Source organism: Balaenoptera musculus, chromosome 19 (assembly GCF_009873245.2).
Source record: "Balaenoptera musculus isolate JJ_BM4_2016_0621 chromosome 19, mBalMus1.pri.v3, whole genome shotgun sequence".
Classification (NCBI taxonomy): domain Eukaryota; kingdom Metazoa; phylum Chordata; class Mammalia; order Artiodactyla; family Balaenopteridae; genus Balaenoptera; species Balaenoptera musculus.
The window spans coordinates 40,251,982-40,275,154 of record NC_045803.1 but is presented as its reverse complement, the minus strand read 5'-3'; positions in this window follow the sequence as shown (position 1 = coordinate 40,275,154).

Below are 23,173 nucleotides of genomic sequence, written 5' to 3'. Positions count from 1 at the left end.
TGATAGAGGCCTGGTTGTAAACGGTTATTCTTCACCTAAGGCTTCTCCTGGAGCCTCTACCTGCTGGGAAGCTCAAAACCATTCCAGTATATGAAGTGCATTGTCCTGGCTTGACTGGCGTTTACATCTCACTGAGAACATTGAAGGGAGCTCAGGTCTGGTATGCTTTCCAAGATGTGAGAGCCAAACAAGACTATAGGTGAATACATCGTGGGTGAATGATAAGAGCTTAATGCTCCAGGTATATCCTCAGGGATTTAGATATGAATCAGAGGATAAAATACGTACTTTCTCCTTACCCCGTGCAAGTGCAAGTGTCTCAGGAGCTTAATCTGATGGGATGCAAGCTCTCACACACCAGCCCTAACTACCTATGGCTCTTCCCTCACATCACACCATAACTGAACCCTGAACACTTGATAATGCAGTTCCTTCTGTCTGGACTACATCCCCTCTTGCTCCATGACCTTCATTTACCTTATTCATCACGTAATTCTCTTTTCTGCATTTATTGCTTCCAAAAAACCTATACTGATGACTCCCTCAGGGTGGGTTAGGTATATTTTTACTGTATTTTTATAATCTTTTTTGTTTTTTTGACCATTAGACTGTAAACTTCAGGACAGTAGAAACTAAGTCTTCTTAGGGACTTGGAGCAAAAGAGGCACTGCATTCTTCTTCCCATTCAATGTTTGACCATTAAAGAATATATACACAAAGAACTGATTATTGAATGGGGATCCCTTTATCTACTTTGATAATGCTTGCAAAACACTCAATAACCATCAAACCTAGAGATTCTAGTAAACTGTGTAGGAGCTTGCGGCTTAGACTTGGGACCAAGTGGTATCTCCTACTTGTTACATTATATTATGTATTTAAACTTTAGGATCTGCAGACTTGAGCGAACTACGAGAAAAGTAGCATGACTTGTAGACTCCAGATTCCTAACCTTGTGAAATAGGACTGCAGGCCTGCCTGCATCAAGCATAGAGGTCAGTAGGGGAGTAGAGAAGGGGGAGGGGGGAGCGTGGTGGGTTTGTCTTCTGAGAGGGGTCCTGCCCTGCTGGTTTCAGAATGGAGAGGCAGGAAGGAGGAGGAGAATGTGTGGTGCCAGAGCCTGGATGGCAAAGGGCAATGAAAGAAGGATTGTGTCTTTGGTACAGTATCCTTCATTGAATCTAAATTGACCAGTTGGGTTAGACATTCCTCCTTCCACAGGAATCGGGGAGTAAGAAGGCAGAGAGAGCGGACCAGAGTTCCCTCTAAGGCATTTCCCTGCATGGGAAAAGTGGATGGAAATGTGGCCTTTACGAGATAAAGTGGAAACACGGGGGAAAGAGCACACATGACTTTCCATCCAGGCCTCTTGATTTTCATGTCCCCAGAACCCAGTATGAGACTGGCCCGAAGTGGGTATCAGCCTGTGCTTACTGATGGGATGGATGAATGGATCACTAAGTGGTTAAGGAGTGACAGTTGCTGATAGATTTGTGGTTCTGCACCTTTCCCTGTTTCTTTCAGTTACTAAGTAATGTCCTCGGGCCTGAGTAGTATTATAAATGTAATTCATTCTCAACTTTGCAGGCCTGTCACTGAAAGCCCCCTCAGAATCTCTTGTAATCTCACCTTTAGCCACATGCATCGTGAGGGTGTGCTGTTATCTAAAATGAGCTCCTGCTAGGTGGGCGACGGGATGTGGCCAGAAGGGGCGGCTGGGAGCCTGTCTGTGCTGCTGTCCCAGGGCTCCTTGTCAGTGTGACGGTGGAGTGAGCTCTCTGTGGGGCCAGGCCGGCCTTGGTACCTGACAGGGGTCAACACTGTAGACAAGTTAAAGGTAGGGAGCAGGTGGAAATCAACGGCAGGTGGGTGCAGGGGCATGGCTGGCTGTGCTTCATCCGCTTACAGCAGAATGGAAACAGGACGGATGCCCTGAGTAAGGACTGGGAAGAGACTGACCAGGGACTGTGGCCCCTTAGAAGCGGATGAGGATTCAGGAGAGAACTAGAAAGGCTGGACAGGAAAATGGAGGCCAACGCCCCATGGTAGGGGTTAGGAGGGGACTGCTGGAAGGAAGGCAGGGTCCCTTCTGGGATCCACAGTGTGCAGCCAGCTCCTATGTTGGTTGCTCTGAGTTAGTGACTTGAGTTTGAAGGGTGTGCTGGTTCCCTACATTTGGAGGAGATAGACTAAACTCTTCACTGTTCTGGGGTAGATGCTGTGATGTGCTTCTGAGGTCCCCCTTCAATGAGGACTTACTGTCTCAGCTGCCAGAGGACTGTTGACAGACAGCCTTGATATCTGTCAACCTCTTTTTGCGGAAAGCCACACACCTGAGATCTTGCCCCTTCTTGGGGTGCCCGATCTAATATTGAATAGTCGCCATGGGAGTATAAAGGATTTGAGCTCAGCCTGGAGCAGTGCTGAAGGGTCACTTCTAACTCCACAGCTTCCTGTGGTGTCAGCAAACCTGCCATTGTGTTTGCGGAATGTCTCCCTCTGCTCCCTACTTCCGTTCCCTTCCCTTCCCCATGTTTTGATCTGAAGGGCATCTTAATAAACATCCAGCATGCTCAACAGCTCAGCATTTGCTTCCTGGGCAGCCTGACCTGTGACTGTCCCCTTTGTATAGTGTGTTCTCATCTGGTTTGGGAAGAGCCTGGAGTGGGTGAGGTTGAGCGTGAAGGGGCGGGTCTGGGAGTGATCGGAGAAGGGGACCAGGCTTGCACAAGATTGGATCTGGAGTAAGAGTCCCCCAACAGAATTTGTTCAAGTCCTGGTTGATGGCACTAGTGACATCTTATTGCCGTGATGCTCGAAAGGGATGCTGTAATGTGGAATAGGATGGTGGTGGTGACCCAGAAGCAGATGGCTGATGGTATGTGGACAAAATGACTTGTTGGACCCTGGGCCCACTCTTGGGAAACAACCTCTCTCCTGCAGTCGGGTGGTCCATCAGTCAATAGATATCTCTAGAGCTCTTCTTTGATGAAGTTTGGAAAGTTGCACAACAAATTCTTAACATTGCAAATATAATACAGTTGTCATGGTTATAGCCATTAGGGTGGCCTAGAATGTGCGAGTATGGGTTTGAGTCCAATCTCTTCTGGAGAGGAAGGAGACAAACTGGAGAGAATATTATGAATTCTGAGTGTCAAACCCCTATTCCTCAGATTTTTCATAGAAACTGAAAAAATTTCTCCTTTTGTCATGCCTCCATCCCACGCAGCCTCTGGGAAGTTACACTCATATATTAATTTCTTATGAATAAGCAATTCTTTGAGTACTTCCTATATGCCAGATTCCGTGCTGGAAACCATCGGCCACCCTTGAATAGCTCTCAGATTCCTGTGAGAGGCAGACACAGAAATAATAGAAATAACGGTGGCATTGGGGTTCTGTTAAGGGGTTTATGATTAGAGAACTGAAGAACAGGTATGCACGGCTCACACCCGTAGCCACCCACAAAGGTCCAAGTAAGGTGTATGCATGGCATAAACACAAGGAAAGGGAGCAAAAGGCCACAGGGTGACAAAATTCTGTTAACTGGGCAGAGAAGACCCAGAAAGCCAGACTGAGTCCTGTTGGGCTTCCCCTTGTCCTAACACACTAAGGATTCACATGCAAGCGAGTCTTGGAGTCTGCTTTGTCTCAGATCTCTCCACACTCCACACATAAGGTTCACACAGGGAATTGTAAGCATTTAGTGCTGCTGGAAATTGAAGACAGCAAAGCATTAAGAGATGAGACTAACCACCTGGGCAGGTTCCAGGTCATCAAGGACCACCGTGTTATCATAGAGTTTCTCATTTGCCCTGAGAACAAGTGGCTTGAAATTGTATATTCATCAGAATCACCTGGAGAGCTTTAAAAGCAGTGGCTCCATGGTCTAGTGCCTAGACAGTGGCTCTCAAATGGGTAGGGGGCAGTGAGAAATGGTTGGCAGGGCCATTTCTGGGAGAGTCAGGGCTCTGGGTCCCCCAACTCTTAGGTGTGGACTCAGGGGATTGATGGGGTTTGAATGTCACATCCTGGATGGCCAAGTCCATTGGGATCAGGTAGACTAAGGTTGTCAGTGATGGAGATGCCACATAGGAATAAAAGCTTTACATGAGAGACCAGCATCATTTCCATATCCTCACATTGCCTTGGCCCTAAGGGTATTAGGACAAACTGGGAAAACTTTCAGATGTTCCAACCAACCCAGTAAGGAGAAATCATTTCCTCGCAAGATCACTGGTCCCATTCTGGGGTCATTTGGCTGTTAGAAACTCCTCCCCGACCCCATGCCTTCCACCCATTGGTTCCTATTCCATCCCAAAGTGTTGATGGGATAAGCCAGAATTGATGCTTGAGGCCTGTTTTAGCTGAAATTAATAATCAATGAAATCTTCAGTCAATAGGCACAGGGCAAAATAAATAGTCACCTGAAGGTGACCAACCCTAACTTAATGAGTGTGATTCATCACTTCAAGCAAAGTGCTCTTGGCCCCAGATATTGGAATCGGATCTTTAGCAGGAGGATGGGGCTGCCTGGGGAGGAAGAGAGTGGGAATATACATGGGACCTCGACGCATTAGTTCTGCTGAGGGCCCTGCATACAAAACATGGACCCCTCAGCAACAAAGCTACCACTGAGCCACATTTGTAGGTCACATTTGGATGGGAAATGATTCATGAAAATACGTTTAATGTCCAAAAACAAAAGTACTGATTATCCAGTGAAGAAAGTATTAGGAAACTCATTAAGAAATATGTTTTTGTCCTTGCACTGGCCTAAGCATCACAGTTAACATCCATACCCTCACAAAATGCAGATACAGTTGTGAAATGAATTTGAAAATTGAGCCCCTCAAGCTTTCTGGTTCCCATGCCAGCTGTGTCCATTTGATGTCACTTGGATCACGATTGCATGAAAAGTACTTCCTGTTCTAGCACTTCCATAGCTTCTTAAAGGATGGGACTGACGCTCTGTACATTTTTGGTGTGAAAAAGAAGGTTCTATTGTTGAAGCCACTTTTGTGAGACATTTCATCACTCACAGCTGAAAGCATCTGTGCTCTTCCTCCAGACAACTTCCTGCCTTTTGTGGGATCTCCCTCTCAGCAGATCTTTCCTCTTTTGCTTGTTCAGGATCTCAGCCTGAAAGCTCATGTAAGCTCTTTCTCATCCCACCTCCTCCCGAGCCATCCCCCCCTCTTCTTTTTACCCCAGACTTCCTGAGTTGAGTTGCACACTTGCTTCCTTGGCCTTCTAATACTGTGTCCCCTCTTCCCTTTGCAAGATGACCGCCCTCCCTCTATTGGAACCTCTCTTGAAAGGCTTTAGAAAGGACCAAGTTGCCAAACCCAGTGGCTCCATTTCAGTACCCCTGATCTGGTGCTCTTCACTTTCTCTCTTTTCCCCAGAGCTTTACCTTCGGTGGCATTCAGGAATCCCTTGGGCTGTGCCCCACGTCTAAGCTCTGTCTCCTCTCACCCTCCTTCCCTCGCCTCAAAGCCAGTTTCCTCTGAACATATTTGCATCTCTTCTTCTCCTTCTCTGTAGCCTATCCTTTGTTGATGTCTTCTCTGGGTTTCAAGAAAGACCTCCATGTGGGAGTTTCCCCCCACCCACCCCCATCTCCATGCCAGGTCCTCACCTTTAGACCTGGGAGGTCTCAAAGCCCACTGGACACCTCAACGTTCGTGTCTGGTTGTACCTCAAATACAGCATGTCTGAAACCAAGCTCTCTGTGTTCTCTCATGAACCTGTTTTTGTGAGGGCCTGCTGATGGTGCCCTGGCCTGGTCTGGGGGCCCGGGCTATGGCATGTGTCTCAGTTTTACTACCAGGTTCCTTTACTGAGCCAGAGCCCTGGTACTACTCCCTACCATGTCAGAACAAGGCAGAAGTCAGGCTGCCTGGACGCCAGGCCCTTTGGGTGCAGAAATAACGCTTTCTCAGGGTCTGACTGAGCCTGTGGTGACTCCCAGGACCTTGAGTGGAGCTGAAGCATTGAGCAGCAGTTTTGTGCCTCCTGCCGTGGGGCGCGGAGAGATGGAGAATTTGGGAAACAAGGAGGCCCTGCATCTTGATTTATTCACTCTGTGTGTCACCTCTGTCCTCCTCTCACTAAGATGCAGAGTCTCTGCAGGCAAGAATGTTTCCTTTGCTTCACTGCTTGATCCTCAGCACCCAGGAGAAGGCTTGGCGGGACCTCGGTAAACATTCGTTGAAGGAGTATATTGAATTGGTTAATAAGCACATTCTCAGCAGATTCAAATAGAGAAATAGAAATAAATCCCAGCAACTTGAGGTTCTTGGGTGGTTCATTTCTGTTTAGTTGAGGTTTTCTATTTCAGCCCTCTGGTCCTGGTGCATCACTGAGGTCAGTGAACCAAGGGGAGGCTCGTGGCTTCTTCAGCGAAGGAGTTTCTGAATAGCCTCTGGCCAAATAGTATTGGAAAACCCTCAAAATATGCGTATCAAGTGTGAACACAATGCAGCCATAATCAGGGACTTTGTTTATAAATCTGAGCTTAATTTTTTTTTTGTATGAAGAGAAGCTGAGAAAACCTTACAGCCAGCAGAGCGACCAGATCAGGGACCTGAACAGATATGTGAGTTGATTGGCACCTTGAAATCGCTCCTAACTTGTCTTCCCTTGTCAAAATTGCATTTGCATCTGTATTGGAGAAGATCTTTTTTTGTGGCAAAAGTGTAAGTCCAGGGACACACGAGATAACTAGATGTTGCCTGCTGCCGGTGGTGGGGAGCACTGCTGAGAACCTGGGCTGGCAGCTGGAAAGGCATTAACCGGACTTTCTGGAAGTCCATGCATGATGAAGTGCCGTCCCAGATGGCAGCAAGCCCCCTTGGGTTTGGGTTTCTTAGGGAGCTTTCAGGGCGTGCTATCCTGTTCTCCTAAGTCAGGCCCCAGACTTACCAGGGACCCCACTTGGTTTGGTGCTTTATAATATTTCCTGAAGGTTTTCCTTTGCTTTGTGACAATACGGGGACTGACTGAGGCTGCCTGGATCCCCACCAAGACATGTCCTTGGTAGGGGTTTCTATGTCACTTTCAGCCCACAGTGATAGGTGACCTGCAGAGGAGTTCTGATCTTCATGGTGCAATTGTACACCTTTTAGGCCCGGTGGTTCTGGAAGATGTCTCTTTTCTGGACAGGTCAGGTTCTTTTCTTCACTGTTCCAGCCTCTTCTCATTTCCCCGATTCTCTTTTCCCCATGCCTCATGTTGGAGCGTCACTTTGTTGTCCTGGGTAATCCCTAGACTTTGCAATTATACAAGAAAACAAAGCTCTCTCTTTACTGACAGTAACTGGGTCCACGAAACCATTGCAAGCTTATTAGTAGACACCCCAGACTGCAGTGGGTACCCATGTACATTTCCATTTGCCTCATCAGTGAATGAGAGGAACTGTCTCACCACAGCCTTGCCAGCTTGGAGTATTATCACTTTTTATTAGTCTTTGTCAAATTAAAAGACAACTATTACTGGTTCAGTTTTATTTCTTTAATTATTCAAGAGATTGAGCAGTTTTTCATGTGTGGATTGGTCGTTTGCATTTCTTCTTTTGGGTCTTACCTTTAACCTCTATGAATTAATGTTTTTGGTTTTTCCCTGGATGAATTCATAAATCAAAGCAGCCAGCCGTCAGACCCACATTAGTATATTTGTGCTGCATTGCAACTGCATGCCATTCTCTTCTTGTTCACCATGTACAGAAATCAGTCTGGACTCAAAACTCAACAGGAGTGTGGAGACGGAATGTCTACTATTATTTCATTCATACATACATATATATTTATATATATGTGTATATATGCACACATATGTACATATTACTTATATGTATATATTGAAATATGTGTGTATATATATTCAATAGGGTTCTATATTCAACTTAAAGTGTGTGTCAGACTTTAATGGGGAATATTAGGAGCTATAATTTTAGTGAAGAGTATTCTTAGGTTGAACCAATATGAGGGCCCATGAATCAAAAAATATTTTCACAAGTTGCTCTGTAAATCCCCTAAAATTAGTCTCTGGATTCAGTATTACAGAAAATGTGCTGGTCTTTAATGGTAGCCCCCGATGCGCTTCTAATTACACGTTGGAATGCCCTTCTGGTCTCTTTGCCCTCGACCAGCCACTTCCCGTGTCAGATAGAAGGACAGGAGTGTTCACGTGACTGGTGTTTTTTAAGTGATGGGCTCAGGTGTTTCTTCCAAATCCGTAATGCTTTATTTATGCCGCTTCCTGCAGAGGTGCCGCTTCCCGAGCTAAAAAAATGAACACGTGACCGGCACTCTTTTCTTCCGTGGATATTTGCATCTATTTCTGGGGTCTGTGTGGGGGGCATGGGTGGGGTGCTTCCAGCCCCAGGGCCCCCTGGAAGTGCGACCTGGGCTGGGCGTGAAGCCAGAGGAACCCGCGGATTTACGAGGCACAGATTGTGGCGGCCACGCAGCTGTGTTTATCAGGCCACAGAGCTGGGAGACTGTGGGTGGAGGGAAATGGAAATCTATTTTATGGTAAAGATGACTTATGCAGTAAACCAAGTTTATGAAAGTGCTCACAAGGCTGGTGTTTAATGTTCACGTAAGCCATCGATCTCCTTGGTCTCACCCACCCTATCTCCTGTTCTCTTCTTCCCTACCCTCACTGTTCTCTCTCTCTCCCCGTCTCTCCCCCACACCTCCACCTTTCCCTCACTTGTTCTGTCTCCTGTTTCCTGATTTACTCCAGGAAGCCCAGGTGGTGTCTGCCGCAGGCCAGGCTCACGCGCCCCTGACCTTCACACCCACAGCTGGCCCCGGGGACACACGCGTCCGTCAGAAGTTCCGTCGCTTTCCCCGTTGCTGACAGCCATTCCCTCCAACTCGCTCACTTGACTCTCCCCCTCTACTCTCTCTGTCCTTATTACTCTCTGATGCTGCCCCCAGCTCACTGCATGAGCACACAGCCCCCTACTCCACCCTAGGGTGCTGGCATCAGCCTTCCTGCCAGACACTTCTATCTCATGCTGTCCTTCAGCGCTCAGACCCCTGTCGGTCTCGTGTCTGGCTAGCAGACTCCTGCACTCTTGTGTTCCTGGCTTTGCACACTCCTAGATTCAGCTTATTCGCTGGTCCAAGTCAGAGATGCTCAAACTCTGTCCTGTGGGACCCAGTCCATGTCGGCTGCTTGCTTGGCCTTTCCTATAAGATAAGAACATTAGTGACCTTATGCCTTTAGAAGGAGGAAGGTGATATCCAGGTAGGAAATATTCATTCAACATACCTTCCTGGATATTTACTACATGCTGGGGCTGGGCTAGGGGTCAGATGTCTCTCTGAACTGGTCAGACTGCCTGGGCTGGGGCTTAGCTCCAGGGCCTGCACCTGTGGATGGGAATCCAGAGTAGGAAGCTGAGAGGGTAGCCAAGTCATGGCAGACACTTGTGAGCGGGGTTGTTCGCTCTGCACGGAGGGGCTGTCGTTTCCCATCACTGTGTTCCTAAGTGCCAGCACAGGCCTGGCCTGCTGCACAAGTACTCAGTGCTTGCTGGGTTGGTAAGGGAGTGAACCATGTCTTGAACATAACGGTTGAAGAACTTGGGGTTGTCTAGCCAGTAAAAAAGGGAGGCTGAGCGAATCTAATGGGACACTTGGAGCACTGTCACAACAGAGTGTTTCGTGGGATTCCAAATGCCTGACCTGAAGGGTGGCATTTATGAAGATGTAGATTTCAACTGCACATCTGGAAACTCTAGTTGTTTAACGAGGACGTGGGCTGAATCTCAGGATGATGAACTCCTTGATGCTGGAGATACTCACTCAGAAAATACTACATGACCTCTTAATTGTGATGATGTGGAAGGGAATTCTTACGAGGCCCGAATGATGGAAGAATTGTTAATTGGACGCCTATTGTGTGCAAGGGACTATATCAGGCTCTGTGAGTGGAGAGACAATGGAAGCCCTTTGTCCTAAGAAGTGCTCTAGCAGGTTCCTTGATTTGGTGCTCACTTTAAATAGACTCCCACCATGTACATGGGGAAACTGAGGTCAGGACAGTGAAGGGCCTTTTCTAGAGGCATCTGGCATAGAATGCCTGTGGTGACCAGGCCCATGGGAAGGGCTTACTTGCATCTTCTCACTTAGTCTTCCCATCAGCCCTGGGATGAAGATACGACTTTTAGGTCTTTGATCCAGCATCAAACCCCATTCACCAACCTCCTGATCTAGTGCTCTTCCCATTATAGCAATCACAAAGACAAATTCCAGACATGCAGTCACGAAGAGACTCAGAAGCTCAGGGCAGGGAGTAAGCAAGAGATTAGAAATAGGTGGAGGCTGATAGAGAAGGAAATGGATGCTTTCTGAGCCTGCTGTGGGCCAGACAGAGCTTTACCTACAATGTAAGATTTGGTACCAACAAGATCCATGAGGGTTAGATGATTTTACTACCATTTTACAAATGATGAGCCTATGGCTCAGAGAAGTTAACTGACTTGGTTTACATCACACAGGTAATGAGAACTGGGACTCGGGTACTTCTTTACCACCGTTACTACCACCACTATTAGCCTTATTGTTACTACCAGTACTAGTACTACTATTAGTACCATTACAGCTAGTAGAACTACTTGCTGCTATTGCTACTACTACTATAATGATTAATTTTACTGCCATGGGTACTAGTCCTCCTACCATGCTTACTAGTATTATGACTATTATATTACTAGTGTATGACTCCTACTCATGACAAAGTCTTGAATTACGGAGTGTGTATTCTGTGTAAGATCGAGACTAAGCCCTTTCAAATCTATTTTGTTTAATTTTCAAAACAATTCAGTGAGATTTAGGATAGTCTTTACCCCAGTGCTGATGGGTTGCCCCACATTGTGGGGTAAACGTCGGCATCCCTGATCTACAAGAAAAGGACAGGAGGTGGAAATTGGTAAACCGGGAACTAGTTTCCGTGAGTCCGAACACATACTCATGTATTTATCTTAGGTTTGGGATTAAAACAAATTCAGCCTATTTTCGCTGGAATTTTTGCTTAGACTGGTCTCTCCAGAATTCAAGTCAGGTAAGGTCTCCAGAAAGAAGGGATAATGCGTCTATCAGGAAGAAGAGCGGTGCTGGGTTTTCCCTGCTCCTCCCTTGTCAGGTGTTACGTCAGACGCTCTGTGTGCTGTCTCTTTAATTCTCCTGCTGGGGTGCAGGTTCTGTCCACCCCATTCTACAGATCTGGAAGCTGAGGCAGAGTGAAGGCAAGGAGCTTGTCCGAGGTCCCATCTCCAGCCAGACTTCGTCCTTCTGGCCCCTCCTGCTTCAGCATGGGGCCTCTGCAGCAGAATTAACATGTAAATCAAAACGTAATTGGCTTTGTGTGCACAGTTTAGATAAGATTTACTTTTGAAGAATGACTTTGTGTTCTAACCCAGCAGGCCCAGCTCCACGAGGCCCACTTGCACTTAATAACGGCCAGGGAGTGGGGCCATAAATATTGCTAACGATGCAGCTTGAACGAAACGCCCTATGAACCGTAATAAAACCCCCCGTGATTAATTCCAGAACACGCTCTGTTCATATTAGACCTGCAGTGGCTCCCCTGATGAGATCAATACAGTGTGGCGGAGTGATCCTAATAGAAGTGTTATTATCTTTTAATCTTCGGGAAAATGCCAACTTCTCAAATCCTTCACCAGGCCGCCTGCTTTATTTTCTTGGTGCAACCTTGAAGGCAGTTGTTTTCCCTGAAATGAAGATACATTAGAGTCTTTCCAAGGATTTATCAATAACAGGACCTGGTCCTTCTTTGCAGGGCCCACGGCTAAAAGGCACATTTGTATGCGGCAAGTCAGAACTGGTCACGGTGACCTTTGCTGTCAGCTGCGATTTTCCCAGCAGACAAATGCCTCTGGAGAGTGATTGTTAAAGACAGATATTCACAGGAGGGAGACGGAGAAGCAAGAGGGGAAGAGAAATAACACCACTAACAAATAACCACGGGAGGGTTGAGGAAGCCAGGCGTGTCCCGTGTGTAGGACTCCAGGAGGCAGAAATGGCCTTCATGGCCCCGGTCAGGAAGCTGGTGTCTTCTCCACCACTTCCACAGGTCTCCAGGGACCAGAGCATAGTGGAACTGGCTGGGAGCCCCGGAAAATGAAATGTCACTGCCCTGTAATGAGTGTCCAGGCAAGAAGGAAGGAAGACAAGGATCACTCAGCCTCATGCCTCCAGGGGTGCTGGACCTTGAGGCCCACAGGGGGCAGGAGAAGCTGTGGCTGGGGTTCGGTGTCCTTGTGGTGACACCTCCCTGGGAGGTGGGGCTACGTGGGCCGTGCCTGTTGGATGTGAAGATGAACCAGCTCAGCAGTGACGACGCTGGGAAATCTGTAAAGGGCACAAGCGCCGCTCCTGCGGGTGCCCTCAGTTCTGATGGAGGTGCCACCCCAGGCCTGGCAGACAGCCCCAGAGAAAGGCAGCGGAGCCCATGGGAAGGAGGAGGAGTCCGCAGTGCCTTTCTTCTTCCTCCTTTGCTTAAAGCGGCGTGCACATCCCTGAAAGGCAGCCTTCTTTGGAGGCGCCTTGGCTATCATCTGGTCCCGCCCTTATCTTACGCAGAAGGGGAAACCAAGGCCACGGTGGGGAAATGATGGGGCAGCAGGGCTCACAGCAGGTTATCTGGAGGGCCGTGTCTCCTGGGCTTCCGTCCAGGGCTCTATCTCTTCTTGCTCAGTGCTGTCACTCAGGGACCCAGGCTCCTTCTATCTCGGGGCTCTGCCATTCATGGGGGCTTCTGAATCCTGCATTTTATCATCTGTGTCCAGCCAGCAGACAAATGAAGAGGGGGAAGGGAATGGAGGTTCTCGTGGGCAAATATGAGGACCAAGGAGTATGTATGAGACCCCTATACCTTGTGTCCAATTCCATCAGCCAGGACTCAGTCACGTGCCCCCACCCCCCCCCAAAAGTCAGGTGCTGCGAAGTGTCATCCATCAGAGTGCCACAGAAGGAGGGGGCATTGAACTTGTGATCAACTAGCTTATCATGGCTGTAGCATCCTCATCTATAAAACTGGGGGACAGACTACCCCCTTATTGGGCCATGGCAGGGACTATAAGGAAATGAAAGGTATGAGAGCTTCTGACAAACAGTAGGTGCTACATTAATGTGAATCCTACCCCCTTGGTTTTGCCAGTCTCTCCTCTCAGGGACTGGAGGCCTGAGCCCACATCTGAGTTTCCCCTCCAGCTCCGTGGGCCTAGATTCCTGGTGGCTGGGCTCGGCCCTTTGGTGGGATTAAAGACAAGGTACCGTCCACATTCTGATCTGGCATTGAAGATGGCCTTGCCTTGCTTGCTCAGCTCACTGGAGGCTGTTGGTGAGACTCTCCACCTGCCCATTGGCTCTCCCCTCCAGCCCCTGCCTCATTCTATTTACGTCCCCCTGAGATGGTCTGTGATCTGATCCCAGCAGATAATACCTGGCTCCTTAGATTCAGCTTTGCCACACCCGGTGTGCTCCAGGAGCCACACTGAGCTGCCTGGTGTCCCATGGGGGTGGGGTTACCTTTTGGCTCCCTCGCTTATGACCTCATGACCTTAGGCAAGTGGCTTTGCCTCTTTGAGCCTCTCTTGGATTATAAGAATCCCTTAAAAAGGAACAACCAGCAGGTGGACTGTTAGGAGGAGGACACAGAATCATGGCTGTGAAATGGTTGAGCACAAAGCCCCACAGAGCAGCTTGGAGGGAGGGTGTGTCTCAAAAAGTGGCAGTGCACACGCTGATGCCCCCTATGCTGACATCCCTCGTTTTCCACAAATGGGAGGTCAGGGTGCTCTGTGAGGGTGATCGTAGTGGCAGAGTTGATAAGGAGGGGTTGGGGGACCAATATCCATAGACCACCACTCTCCAGGGTGGTGCTGAAGGATGTGAGGTCCCAGCACCTTCTCGTGCCCCTTTCCGTGGAGCTCAGCTGGATCACTCACTCCTTTGCCTCTGGTCCAGACTCAAGGGATGCCATAGCCGTTCTGGGCTGAAGAAATCTGTGTTCTTGGCTGAGCACAGAACTGAGGGGAGTTTTTAGTTTTACAGGATGTTACTTCCCCAAACCTACCCTCTGCACCCTACAGAGCTTTTAGCGCCAGGCAGATGAGTTCTGAGTAAACTCATCAGAGATAAAGGCAAATAGGACAGTTGAGAACAGTGGTGGAGGAAATGTAGATTCTTGCCTTGTGATATAGCTCCTTCCTGTTGTACCTTGGGCCGTCTGTTCTTCCTTTTACTGAGATACTTAGATTTTTATGGCACCTTGTGTTAAGGATGGTACTCTCAAAGGAGGCCAGAGCTGTGCTGATGGGGAATTCCAGCATGTTTCCCATTCCCTGCCGTTTAAGTACTTACCTATCTCTGTGCCTTGGCTCTGCTGTTCACCAAGCCAGTCATGCCCTGTTCATCTGTCCTCATTGTACCTTTTTCAAGGTCCTACAGAAATATAACACTTCTCAGGAATCCTCTGATGGTCCTTGAGTCAGGGGAGACTTCTTCTTTCTCCAGACACACACACATATCTTCCTCTTGTCTACCTTGTGGCAGTTCTTACATTTTCTGGTAGGCATATTAGTGCACCTCTTCTCCCTTTAGCTAACCATAGTAATAATCATAATAAATATTAATAACAGCCAACTTTTTACTGATCTCTAGATGTCAGGAAATTTACTGACATTATCACAGTGAATCCTCATAATGGCCCTTTAGAGGAGGCACCATCAGAATCATCAAGTTACTGATGAGAAAATTGAGCCATGCAGAGGTTAAAGAACTTACTGAAGGTCCTCCAGTCAGTGAATAGTGGTTCCAAGATTTACTGTAAACTCTTATGACATCCAAGTCCCTGTTCTTGACCACTGCAATTTGTCTTCAGTTTGACTATAAAGTTAAGATCTTGTAGGTAACTGATTTGGCCACAACATCTCAGGCAGAGCATACAGAAGAGAGGATGGGCTTTGGAGTAGAAAAGATCCAATTGGGTCACCCAATTGGCTTGAGGATCTTGGACAATCTACTTGAGCTCTTTGGTTCTCCTTTTTTCTTCTGTAAAATATAGAAAATTGTATGCACCACAGGTTTGGATGTGATGAGGCTTAACTGAGATCAGGGGCATGTAAGGCCACTCCAACAGTGTCCAATAGGTAACAGTATAGCTAATACTTACCAAACACTTGCCCTGAGCCACATGCTTTTCTGTATGATGCATATGGATTAACTCATTTAACCCCTTATAAAAATGCAGTGACTGGAGTGGCTATACAAATTTCAGACAAAGTAGACTTTAACACAAAAAATATTACTAGAGTTAAAGAGGATTATTTTATAGTGATGTAATGATCAACCTATCAGAAAGTCACAACAAAAATAAACATGTATGTACCTAACAACAGTGCCCCCAAATACATGAAGCAAAGGCTGATAGAATTGAGGAGAGAAATAGAAAGTTCAAAAATAAAAGTTTGAGATGTTAGTACCCCACTAAGAAAAAAATAGGAAAGACTCAATTTACTAAGATCAGAGATGAAAGAGGAGATACTACTATTGACCTTACAGAAATTTAAAAAAAATCAAGTATAAGGGAATACTAAGAAAAACTGTATGTCAACGAACCAGGAAACAGAAGATTTGAAGAACATTGTATACAAATTAAAGCTAACGTATATTTATAGAACATTCCACCCAACAGCAGAATACACTCTTCTCTAGTGCAAATGGATCTACAAAATCTACCATACTCTAAGCCATAAAAAAGCTTCAATAAATGTAAAAGAGATTGAAATTGTGTAAAGTATGGTCTTTGGTCACAATGGAATGAAATTAGAAGTTCATTACAGAAAGCAATTTGGGAAATTCACAAATATGTGGAAATTAAACAACATGCTACTAAATAACCAGTAGGTCATAGAGGAAATCACAAGAAAAATTAGAAGGTACTTTGAAATGAATGAAAATGCATATAAAAACATACCAAAACTTACGTGATGCAGCTAAATCAGTGCTTAGAGGGAAATTTATAGCTGTAAATCCCTATTTATTTATTTTATCCCTACTTTTTGAAAATAAAGATCTCAACATCCTAACCTTCTACCTTAAGACACTAAAATAGAAGAACAAACAAACCCAAGCAAGCAGAAGGAAGAAAATTATAAGGATCAGAGTGTAAATTAATTCAACAGAGAATAGAATCAATGAAACCAAATGTTGTTTTTTCAAAAAGACCAACAAAATTGACAAACATTTATTTAGGCTAACTAAGAGAAAATAGAGAATATTCAAAATACTAGAATAAAAAACAAATTAAAGGACATTACTACTGACCTTACAGAAACAGAAAAATAAAGTCTAAGGGAATTCTATGAGTAGCTGTATTGTTCAGTGGTGAGAGGTATTGGTGAAAGTGTTCTAGTGGCAGCTGAATTATTTACGAGAGTCAACCTTAGCCGAACACCCAGCGTGAGTCAGAGATTGGTCACACCTTGGTGTGATGCGTACAAAGTACTCCTTTCACATGCCATATGCCCTCGGATCCTTACTAAGAGAAAACGTAACCTGAAGTAAGACTTGTAGTACTTACCGTATTCAATGCTCTGAAATTACTACTGTGAAATGCAGATCCAAAGCCCCTTGAAGTTCCTCAGTTCAGTAAGTTCTAGATTAATGGAGGTGGAATGGGATGGGAGTTAGGAACACAGGCTCTGGGGTCAGAAGGGCCAGATCCAAATTTTATCTTGAGCCTTTGAGAAGCAGCGTGACTGTGGGCAAGTTGTTTAATCCTGAGCTTCAATCACCCTGGCAAGGGGGGGGGGGGTAATAAGAATATCTTTGTCAGTTATTTTGAGGATTAAATCAGATAATGCTTGGTAAGTCCCCAAGTTTGGTAGATCCAGTGTTTGAAAAATGTGAGCCGTTGCCATGAGCATGATGATAAAGCCTTATTCAGGTCACCCTCATTGACGCTGCCAGTGTCCATCATCAAAGACAATAGGATGCAGAGGGCTTCTCTAGCTGCTTTACACACATTTATTCCCTTACGAGAGTATCATCCTCATTTGATAGAGGACGCAAATGGAACCCAAAGAGATTAGATCACCTCTGTAGGCTCCCACAGTGGAATAGTCCTTCGAAAATGGTTATTCTGACCCTTTCTGCCCTCTTCTCACCCTGCCACTTTCATACCAAAGAGGGGGAAGGTATCATGGTAAGAGCTCAGCCTGGTGCTGATGAAGGACTTGATCAGCCAGCCTTCCATCCCTATGAACCATTCTCTTTCCCAGGTGCCTCTGTTTGCTGGCTCACCTTGTCTGAGGGTGAGCCAGAGACTTCTTGGCCAAGTTGCTGGGTAATAGAATTCATAATTGCTTGTGGCTTACAATGTGGGTGGATAATTCTTCATTAGTCCATGTCTTCCATTCTAATGGGAAGAAGGTGAGCTGGAAATGCTACTGGCCAGCACTGCTCTGGATGCTAGGTTCTTTGTCTGCAGCATGGCGGTCTCGGTTTCCCTCCGGTTTACTGTCTGAGGCTTGTGCAGGCTGACCGCTCAGGTTCTCTGCTCTCATCACCCTTCTCTCATGCTCGTGGCCGCACTTGCTGGTTTGAGTCCCAATTTTTGAAAGAGAACAGTTTTTACTCCTGGTCCTGCAGATCAAACTTAGACAGCAGGGATGTGCCCTGGAAATAGCATCATTACTCATTTTTGCAAATGTGATAGAACTACAGCTTCAAGAAGTAACTTGTGCGAGGTCGTACCATGGGTGGAGACAGGACATTGGTGCAGCCCGGGCCAGTAACCATGATGCCACCCGACCTCAGGGATGAGGGATAACCGGGCTTATTGGACAAACCTCCAGCACCTCTCTCCTTTGGACCAGCTCTCTACTTCTTCTCTTGGTTTGGAGTGGGGTTGTGTGCACAGAAGAAGAGAGCAAGAGAGGCGCTTTCCCATGTACTGTGGGGGCTCAGACTTCTAGGCTGAAGTGTGGGTATTCTCCAAGGTGGGGGAGAAGAGCTCTCCAGGCAGAGTGAAGGACCCATGGGAAGGCTGTCCTACCATGCTTTCCCCGGATAGTTGGTGATCTGGTGCATGATGGTCCTGTGGGTGGGACCTCGGAGACAAAGAGGGCTCAGTCCTTGTTCAGGAAGATCTCAGAGCCCAGGGGCACCTGGACTTCGCAAGTCCTGAGTCTCCTCCCCCCACAGTCCCTGCCTTTGGTGTCACTTTGGGCTGTTGGCCCTGTGAACCTCAGCTCTTTGGGGCTTTCCTCTCCTAAAAGGACCAAGGAAGACTTTGCACTTAGGGCCAAAAGAATCTTTACATCAGTGGGCAGAATGCAGAGGAGAAGATGCTGATTGAGACCTGGATGGCCATCCTGGAGAAGGTGGTGAGTGAGGGCGGTCCTGCACAGCTGTAGGGAGGACGTGATTCTGACCCATGACTGCTTATGGGTCTCTGATGCGATGAGCTACAGTTTCTAGAACACGCCTGGACAGAGAAGTGCTTAATAGATACTAGGGGAATGATGGAATTGGATAAATAAAGGGAACGGCAAGGGAAGGAGAGAAGACTTTGTGAATGAATGAAAACCTCAAGTAGTGATGTCATTCACCATTAACCGTGCACTTACTCTGTGCCTGGGACTTGACTTCTGTTATTTCATTTAACCTTCCCATCAACCATGCAGGTGGATGTGTTTATACAGGTTTCATAACTGAAGAAAATAAAGCCAGAGAGGTTGAGAGACTTCCCCAAGTTCACGCAGTCAGGATATGAGAGAACCAAGCTTTGGTCCTTCGATCTAGCTGCAAAGCCCTTATTCTCTATAGCGACATGCTTTCTTTCCTCTCCACCATGACTCAGGAGAAAAGTCAATTTTCAGTGGTTGTGGCTGTTTGCTAAAAAGAGCAATTCCCTTTCCTCCATCTCTAATTTTCCTCCAACTAATTGCAAATTAGTGGTAATTTTCAAATGAAAAGAGGGAGCCTGAATGCCATCCATTTGCGCTTACCCAGCAAAGCCCTGGATCTGTGACAGCTCCGTTGCCATGGCAACCTTGCAGCAAGGCCTTCCCTGGCTCCTCGGCAGTGCTGCCTTAGGCTCTGGAAGTGTGGCCGCTTACCCTCTGGATTAGCCTGTTTCTTTGTTCGAGTGTCCCCCGCACAGGCCCAGAATTTCAGTGTTTAACAAGGCTCTACTCTCCACTGCTCATTTTGATACCCTTTATTTTTAGGAGTTTAGAATTAATAGTAATAATAATAAAGAAGGAAAGAAGAAAAAAGTCCTGACAAAGAAACTTAGCCATGTAAACTGCAGGCTGAAGAAAAACTGCCTTTCCCCCCTAAAACATGGGGAAATCATTATCCTTTTCAATTCAACTGCTATAAGTGATGGAACAGGCTTCCCTGCCCCAGGATCCTGTGGGTGCAGAAGGTCCTGCCTTTGATAGATCTGGAAGGCCTGGTGGATGGAAGAGGTATGATTAGCAAACGTCCACTTGCCCCACCTCCAGCCCAGAAGGGTATCCCTAGCAGGGGCTCTGGACCCAGAAGGAGGAAGGTCTTTGCAGAGCACTTTTTATTTTTTTTTTGTGAGTGTGTGTGTGTGCACATTCTCAATCTGTAACAGTTACTAATGACCTCCTGTGTGCCAGGCTCTGAGGATGAAACAGCAAAGGATTCCTATCCCCTGCTATTAAGTAGCTCTTCCCTAGTGAGGGAGACAAGTGGCCAATGAGGTGCTGTGAATGATGTGATGACAGGGGTAGGGGTGGGGCTAGCACCATTGGGTGTGTGTGTTTGCAGAACATTTGCAGACATTGGGAGATGAGCTTCACCTTGAGAGATATTAGCAACTTGCTGGAAAGATAAAGTAGGAAGAAACATACCCTAGGCAGAGGGAATAACAAATATAGAAGCATGCAGGTGAGACAGAGGTTCATATATTTTGGTAACTCTCAGTGGCAAGTGTGGCTAGGATATAAGTGACTGGGGCCAGGAGTCTGTCGGCAGAGAACAATACACATCGAGTAATTTAAAACATTACAGTGAAAATAAGAGCACTCGAGATCCTGGGCTTGGCACTGAATGGGAGCCAGGCCTGTATAAGACCTTTAGATTCCTCAAATAATGACGGAGGGCAAGGGCTCAACGTTACCTTATCCCAATATGACCAGAAAACCCACCCAGGATGGGGGAGTCAAGACCATGAACTTCCTGGTTCCTGGGCTGCAGGGAAGATCGGTGGCACCTTGTCTAGTCTCCAGTGTGTGTTTCAGGGGGGCTTCTCCCATGGAGATTGGGGCATCAGCTGACAGAAGGAGACATGGTGGATTTGCAGGAATCCATGTGCTGGGACCAAGAAAGGATTTTCATTCGTTTTGGGGGTTTCCCTTCAACTTCTACCAAGATGATGTGAATGGAGGCTGGACCATGGGGTGAAAGACGGGGGTACTGACAAGGTGGCATGGACCCCTAGAGGCCCCCAAAGCTCAGACCGTGCCCGTGAGAGGGACAGATGGCTGGGCAGAGTACATTCTGACTCTGGGTCTTGCAAACAGGCAGTCCCTCCTGTGTCACAGTCACGCATGCGCCCCGCCCCCTGCTCATCACTCTGATGATCTCCTGCTACCGCCTCTCCTGTTCCATTCCACCCTTCTCTGTTCTGCATCTTCTACAAAATTATTATTAATTAAGGTCAACAATCACATACGATGAAATGCAATTCAATGATTTTTTGACAAATGTATCACCATGTAACCAAAACCCCAACAAGATAGAGAACATCTCCATCCCCCTAGAAGGTCTCCTCCAGCCCCTTTCCAGTCAATACCTGCTCCCCACAGGCCACCACTGTTCTGATAAGTACCTTGTTTGTGAATCTCTTATAAATGGAATCACACAAGTATGTCCTCTTTGGGAGTCTATGCCTTGGGTTTTGTTGCTATCTCCTGTATTCTGCTCCTGCTTTGCCCTGGAGGAATCAGGGGCGCCTCCCAGGACTCTCTTGTCTTATTCCCAGAGGTTTCTTTGGGATTCATTGTGTCTTTGTGGGAGTCATGTCATTTCTCTAAGGTTTCCCCTTACATCAGCATCCTGCCTGACCCAGGTCAGAGGGGACGGCAGGTCAGGGGGCCACAGGAAGCAGCAGCTCCGAGCGTCTGCAGAGCCGGCAGCTGAATGGCTCAGGCTCTGGACCTGCCTGGTCCCCTCTCTGTGCCGCCCACATATGATGTGGGAATCAGGCAGTTGTGCCTCCTTCCAGGAGTTGGACCGAGATGATGCTTGTACAATTCATAGCAGGATACCTGGCACTTAGGAAGTACTCAGCCTTCGTGTTAGTGTAACAGATCCAGAGAGCACAGCGATTGGCGCCTGCGGCTTAAGAGAACATCTTAACCTGCAGAGGAGAACACGGGAGCTACCTCCTCCCATTCTGCAAAGACAGTGGTCATCTAGCTAAGACTTCCTGGGGGCGTAATATGTGTCAGGAACTGTTTTAAGTGCTTTGTAGAAATACTTACTTTAAATCCCCACAATTCTGATGATATCTGAGTGACTGGAAGACAGAGAGTTTGGCAACTTGTCAATGATCATACACATGGCCAGTGGCCTGACTGGGGTTCTATCCCAGGAGATCTGCTTCCGCGAACTTGACTTTTTACCACTGGCCTTTACCACGGGATGGTTCCTTTAAAGTACTCCCGAATCTGGGTAGCTTGAAAGAGAGTAGAGGTTACCCAGGACATGGATCAACTGATCATAGATTCTCTACCCCAAAATACTCTTAAAAATCAAGGGTATGGTATATATATATATCTGTCTGTCTGTCCGTCAGGGATGAGATTTGTAGCCAGGCAATCAGCTGGAAGAAATCTTTCTCCACAAGTGGGGTTTCTACTTAAGGAAAAGAAAAGTACACACACTGTACTGTACACACTGAATAGTCACATTTAGGATTAATGAGGGACACAGTGTTCCCTGAGTGTGGCATTCAGGGTACTTGTCTTGCATTTGCATTAAAAAAATAGGGTCAGGTTTTGCTAAAAGCAGTCAGCAATAGCAGCCCCTGAAGTGTTAGAGAGGCAGTCATTTTCCTGAATATTCCCGTTTACCACGTAGGGCGCCATCTGGATGCCCTGCTGGCGGGAGAAACAGGCTGGTCTCTGTCCTGTTTCAGGAACCTCCCAGAGGAGGCTGGCAGGTGCCGGCCTTTCCTGCTCTCTGAACTGGATGCTCTTACCTGGGCTGGATGAGCATTTTCTCCCCAGATCTGGGGTCTGGGTCTTTCTGCACACGGGACATCTTTATTCTATCTGTAGTCACACACCCCTTGGGACTTGCCTCTAGACTTTGGGAGACATTTGCCCTCACAGGTTACCCCCAGATTCATTAGTCTATAATAAAGGCCCTTTTCACGTATTTCTATTTCTTTGGGTTTAACCTCTTGGAATCTCAATTATCTCATAGTTCAGTGGGGATGACAATAGTGAACTCAACGGAATTACTGTGAGGAGTAAATGATGTGACTTAAGGGCATCTCTAGCAAAGGTCCTGGCGAGGGAGACACCCTCGGCTCATGTCTCTTGCCCTTAACAATTCTGTTTGTGTGGAGCAAGAGAGGTGTTCCCTTCCTTTTGGTTCTTGCTTAACCCCCAACACCAGTCTCCTGGGGGCTTGGGAGAGGTCCTAGTAACTTCCTTCCTCTTCTCAGCATCATATTTCTCTTCTAGTCCTCTAACTTCCTAAGGAATAAACTTGCTAGAGTCATAATAAAATCCCTGAGGAATAAATTTCCAACAATAATGATAATGCTAGTTGTTGTTGTTTAATGATCAATCACATATATCAGAGTTAATAAGTACTTATGAAATGAGTGAGTGCAGTGATTGTTCATATTCACAACTACTGTGCAAGGAAGCCGCAACCCCACCCACCCATTTTACAGATGAGAAAACAGAGGCTCCTAAAGGTTAAGTGATTTCCAAGTGAAGGATATCACAGAGTTAGCATTCAGAACCTGGCACATGCATGTCCAAATCCTTTAAGGGAGTCAGACCATAAAACCACCAGTGCCCTGTCCCCCAGAACAGGTCTGCTCTTGAAAGGGTTTGCCTTGACTTGTAGTTATT